This window comes from Sturnira hondurensis, unplaced genomic scaffold, assembly GCF_014824575.4.
Source record: "Sturnira hondurensis isolate 20B ecotype Veracruz unplaced genomic scaffold, ASM1482457v3 Scaffold0004338, whole genome shotgun sequence".
Classification (NCBI taxonomy): domain Eukaryota; kingdom Metazoa; phylum Chordata; class Mammalia; order Chiroptera; family Phyllostomidae; genus Sturnira; species Sturnira hondurensis.
The window spans coordinates 4,310,923-4,317,124 of record NW_028076969.1 but is presented as its reverse complement, the minus strand read 5'-3'; positions in this window follow the sequence as shown (position 1 = coordinate 4,317,124).

Here is a 6,202-nt window from a genome sequence, read left to right as displayed (position 1 = left end):
ATATATAAAGAAAACTTACAACTTAATAATAAAAAGACAAATATCACATTTAAAAATGAGCAAAGGACTTGAATAGGCATTTTTACAAAGAAGATACACAAATGTCCAATAAACATATGAAAAGATTATTGATATCATTAGTTATCAGGGAAATGCAAATCCAAACTACAACATACCATTTTCCCCCAATAGGATGGCTATAATAAAAAAGTTTATTTGAAGCCCTGGCTGGCGTAGCTCAGTGGATTGAGCGCGGGCCTGCGAACCAGACAATCGCGGTTCGATTCCCAGTCAGGGCACATGCCTGGGTTGCAAACCGGTTCCTTGCAGGCCAACTACCAGCAGGGATGCACCATACATTGATGTTTCTCTCCCTCTCTCCTTCCCCTCTAAAAATAAATAAATAAATAAAATCTTTTAAAAAAAAGTTTGAGTTCAGGTTTCTTTCCTTTCACTGTTAGTTCTCTGTATATTTCTATTTATTTCACTTTTTCCTCTATTTTGTGATCATACTCAACCAATTCTGTGAGCATCCTGACTACCAGTGTTTTGAACTGTGCATCTGATAGGTTAGCTATCTTCTCATCACTTAGTTCTTTTTCTGGAGGGTTTTTTTTATTGTATTTTACTTATTATGCTCTTACAATTGTCCCAACTTTTGCCCCTTTGCCGCTCTCCACCCAGCACACTTCAATCCCTCCAGCAATCCCCACACCATTGTTCACGTCCATGGGTCATGCATATAAATCCTTTCGTTACTCCATTTGCTATACTGTACTTTACATCCCCATGGCTATTCTGTAACTACCCATTTGTACTTCTTAATCCCCTCACCTCTTCACCCACTTCCCCACACCCACACCCACTCCCACTTGACAACCATCAAAACGCTCTGCATATCCATAATTCTGTCTGTGTTCTTCTTGTTTGCTTAGTTTTTTAAGATTCGATTGTTGATAGATATGCATTTATTGCCATTTTATTGTTCATAGTTTCGATCTTTTCCTTAAATAAGTCCCTTTAACATTTCATATAATAATGGTTTGGTGATGATGAACTCCTTTAGTTTTTTCCTGTATGGAAAGGTCTTTATCTGCTGTTCAATTCTATTTTTAAATTTTTTTAAAATTTACTTATTTTTCAAGTACAGTTTTCTGTCTATTACTCCCATCCCAACCGCCCCCCCATGCTCCTCCCTCCCTCCCATTTCCACCCTTCTCAGTTGTTGTCTGTGTATGTTTTTCTGGAGTTTTGATCTGTTCTTTCAAGTAGGCCATATTTCTTTGTCTTGGCACACCTGTTACATTGTAAGGGGTGGAGACTTAGGTATTCGTCAGGGAGAGGCAACCCACTTGCTGCATTGTGCTGCCGCATGTGGTGGACTGGTCAGAGAGGGAACAATGCTGCTTGTTTGGCTCTCGCCCTACTTTCGGTCACTTCCCTCACTTCCCACAGCAGATTGTACCGTTTCAGGTGCTGATTCCTTGTGTACATTTGAGGACCCCGTGGGCCCCTCCAACAGACCCTCCTGTGAGGCTGGGAGTTTCTCCCACGACTACCTCCACAGGTTTTTACAGCCAGATGTTTTGAGGCTTTATTTCCCCATGCTAGAACCCTGGTTTGTGTGGTCTGTGTCACTCCCCAGTTGTTACTCCTGGTTTATCCACATGTGAATGTGAGACCACCCGGGCCACCTCACCCACTCTGCTCCAACAGCCACTGCCTTGTTGTGTGTCCTCACTGCCCTGGCTTCCCATGTCCGCCCCTCCTACTGGTCTGAATGAATATTCCTTTTTTAACTCCTTGGTTGTCAGACTTCCATACAGTTTGATTTTCTGTCAGTTCTGGTTGTTTTTTGTTTGTAAATTGGTTGTTGCCCTTCTTTTGGTTATTCAAGGAAGTGCAGTGTATCTGTCTACACCTACATCTTGGCCAGAAGCTCCCCCCTCTTTATTTCTAACCAACTTCACTACTTTCAGCATGTAAAATCACAAGATTCCATCCTACCTCCCCACCCTAAATCACGTCTCCCCACTCTTGCAGAACAGCTGCTGGATTGGAGGACTGCCATCCCCACTGACTGAGCTGGGTGAGGGTGGGGCTAGTAGCAGATTTCTGTTTTTACCTGAATCTCTAGCAGGTTTTCAATGTGCTGTCCATTTCTGGTAGATTTCTAGTGTCCCTACATAGATGTTTTGGACAATTTTATCCAGTTATATCCTTTTATTAAGTGGAGAATTACTGACCTCTTCTTCTATCATAATTGGAATTGACTTTATAGTTATGTTTAAATATAACTTCTTTAACCTTTATTTAAAATAAAATAAACAGTGAGAAGAACACATCTGCATTTTCTCTAAAACCATTTTTGAAGGCCTCTTGAGTTATTGAATGTTGTTTGCGTATGGATGAATAGAACAAATTCCTTCCAGGATGTGGTGCCAAAGACCCTTCTCCCCTATATGACCTACTTGGTCCCTTGATAACATTCACCAACTGAACCACAAAATGTTAAACCTTTATTTACTAGAAATGAATGTTATAAATTAGGATCATGTTATTGAAAACTCATTTCATAGCATAAAATACCAAGACATCATAACTTCTGATGGCATGATAACCAAGACATCAGAAGTACATAGTATTGCATCATAACTGTTTTTCAAAACCACACAAATGTTTGCTTCTACAAACATTAAGTATGTGGAATTTCACTCAACAAATACTTGAGAAGTTACCAGGTGGCAGAGACTGTGCCAGGTACCTGTAATAGAAACACATGAACTCAGGAGGCATAGCACTTGCCCTCCCCTCAGAGCTGAAAGCTAGTCAGCAAGGGAGCTGATTCTGTAGACAAGACAATCAAGTGCGAGGTGTGCTAATGTGCAGGAAGTGCATGTGTTATGGCAGTGGCAGTATCGGTGTTTCCTTCCACATCCTTTTGGAATCCATTTTTTAAAAACATTTTATTTATGGGCCCTGGCTGGTGTAGCTCAGTGGATTGAGCACAGGCCTGTGAACCAGAGGATCGCGGTTCGATTCCCAGTCAGGGCACATGCCTGGGTTGCATGCCAGTTTCCTGCAGGCCAACTCCCAGCAGGGGACGCACAAAAGGCAACCATACATTGATGTTTCTCTCCCTCTCTTCTTCCCCTCTAAAGGTAAATAAATAAATAAATAAATAAATAAAATCTTAAAAAAACATTTTATTTATGTATTTTTAGGGAGAGAGGATGGAAGAGAGGAAGAGAAACATCAATGTGAGAAACACTGATTCCCATATTTTTCAGACTGTAAGATGCACTTTCCCCCAAAATTTGGGAGGAAAATGGGGTGCATCTTATAGTCCAAATGTAGCTTACATGTATGGCTTTCCAGGTTGGGGAGGGGGGCGGGAGGGGCCAGGTGGTGGTGGAGCAGGGTCACAGGAGGCAGGAACAGGATCACCAATGCATTTTCCTCCCAAATTTGGGGTGGGGGAAACGCATCTTATAGTTCAAAAAAATAAGGTAATTGTCTTTCACACCCCCAACTGAGGACCTGGCCAGCAACCCAGGCATGTGCCCTATCCTGGAATCGAACCAGTGACCTTTCAATTTTCCAGTTTTGGGAATGATGCCAAACTGAGTCAAACCAATCAGGGCTGTTTTTGGAATCCTTGACACATTAGAAATAAAATACCATTTAAACCTGTACTGAAAACATGTTTTCCATGGTAAGTCTCTCTAAACAGTAAATACCTGTGTGAGACGGTTCCCCTTGGGAGAAACTTTTCTCCTATTCTAAATCTTGAATGAACATTGGGTCACTTGGGATGCTTTAGATAAAAATACCCTTTTAAAAGTGAGACCATATGGTATTTGTCTGTCACCGCCTGGCTTATTTCACTCAGCATAATGCTTTCCAGTTCCATCCATGCTGTTGCAAAGGGTAGGAGCTCCTTCTTTCTGCAGCATAGAATTCCATTGTGTAAATGTACCATAGTTTTCTGATACATTCGTTTACTAATGGGCACTTAGGTTGCTTCCAACTCTTGGCTATTGTAAATTGTGCTGCTATGAACATTGGGGTGCATAGGTTCTTTTGGATTGGTGTTTCAGGGTTCTTAGGATATAATCCTAGCAGTGGAATTGTTGGGTCAAAAGGCAGATCCATTTTTAGTTTTCTGAGAAAAATTCCATACTGTTTTCCATAGTGGTTGTACCAGTCTGCAATTCCACCAACAATGCACTAAGGTTCTCTTTTCTCCAAAACCTCTTCAATACTTGTTGTTTGTAGCTTTATGATGGCCATTCTCATTGGTGTGAAGTGAGAATGGCATCTCACTGCAGTTTTATTTGTATTATTTTTATTTTTTAATATTTTATTTCTTTATTTTTACAGAGAAGGGAAGGGAAGGAGAAAGAGAGGGAGAGAAACATCAATGTGTGGTTGCCTCTCACATGGCCTCCACTGAGGACTTGGCCCATAACCCAGGCATATGCCCTGACTGGGAATCGAACCCTTTGGTTCACAGCCTGTACTCAATCCACTGAGCTACACCAGCCAGGGCTCATTGTGGTTTTAATTTGCATCTGTCTGAGAGCTAGCGATACTGAGCATCTTTTCATGTGTTTTTGGATCCTCTGTATGTCCTCCTCGGAGAAGTGTCTGTTCAAATCCTTTGCCCATTTTTTAATTGGGTTGCTTGTCTTATCTCACCTTTAACAGGAACCTAATCAACAAAATAAACAAGCAAAATATAACCAAAGACACTGAAATAGAGAACTGGCTGACAGTGACCAGAGGGGAGAGGGGAGGGAATTTCAGAGGAAAAGGGGAAGGGTTTGTAGGAACAAGTATAAAGGACACATGGACAAAAACAAGGGGTGGGGGTAGAAATGGGAGGGAGGTGGGGAGGGCTGGAAGGGTTGGCTGGGATGGGAGTAAAAGGCAGAAAACTGTATTTGAACAACAATTTAAAAAAATACCCTTGCCTAGCTATACTTCTAAAGATGCTATCCTTTTTTAAACCCCTATTGATGATGTCAGATTATTTGCTCAGTCCCAGTACACATGTATAGAAGTATCAGGACTATAACCTATACTCCCACAGGAAACAACTTCTGTGACTATAGTGCAGTGCTTATGCATACTTCCTTTAGGCTTTTTTTTAGATTTTATTTTTATTTATATTTAGAGAGAGAGGAAAGGAAAAAGAGAAGCATCAATGTATGGTTGCCTCTTGTGTGCCCCCAAGTGGGAACTTGGCCTGCAACCCAGGCATGTGCCCTAACTAGGAATCAAACCAGCGACACTTTGGTTCGCAGCTCGCGCTCAATCCACTGAGCTACGCCAGCCAGGACTACTTCCTTTAGTCTTATAGTCCCTACTCATTTCCTAAATTACATAGGTAAATTTCCCCCACCCTCTTCCATGAAGTTCTGTCATACATCTGTAACACAGATTCTTTTAAAAATTAATTTATTCCACATTTACCTATTTCTCCCAACATCCACCTCTTACCTCTGGTAATCACCAGCATGTTTTCTGTATCTATAAGCTTGGGATTTACGTTTGTTTGTTTTTTGCTTTAGATTCCACATATAAAGAGATCATACTGTATTTGTCTTTCTGTGACTTACTTCATTTATCACGTCCTCCAGGTAATAATGTCCTCCACCCCAATAATATTCCATTGTATATATATACTACTATTTATCTATCCACTCATCCACTAATGGACACTTAAGTTATTTCCATGGCTCTAGTTGCCATGATAACATGGCTTGAAACATAAATTTTGCTCATTGCACAAGGTGCTTTATTTTCAAGAATAAATGTTACAAAGTTCAGTTGTTTAAATTTAAGCCATTATAATTAGAGGGTTGTCAGTATCACAAAAAAGTTTTCCTCTCCTGGTTAACTTCAATTAGCTAATGGGAATTCTGTAATACTTTATATTTTCCTTTTTGTCTAAATACAAAGCCTTTTCTAAGGATAGAGGGTTTTTTTAGAAAATATTCTAAGTTTTGTTATATGCTCTTTAGTAGAAGCCACTTTAAATCCTTTTGTAAAGTAGGTATTGATTTTAACTTAAGTTCATCACTACAGAGAAGGGATGAGCAAACTACAGCCCACGGCCAAAGTCTGCCTGCTGCCAGTCTTTGTAAATAAGTTTTGTTGGAGCACAGCCACACTCTCTCATTCGTGTGCCAACCAT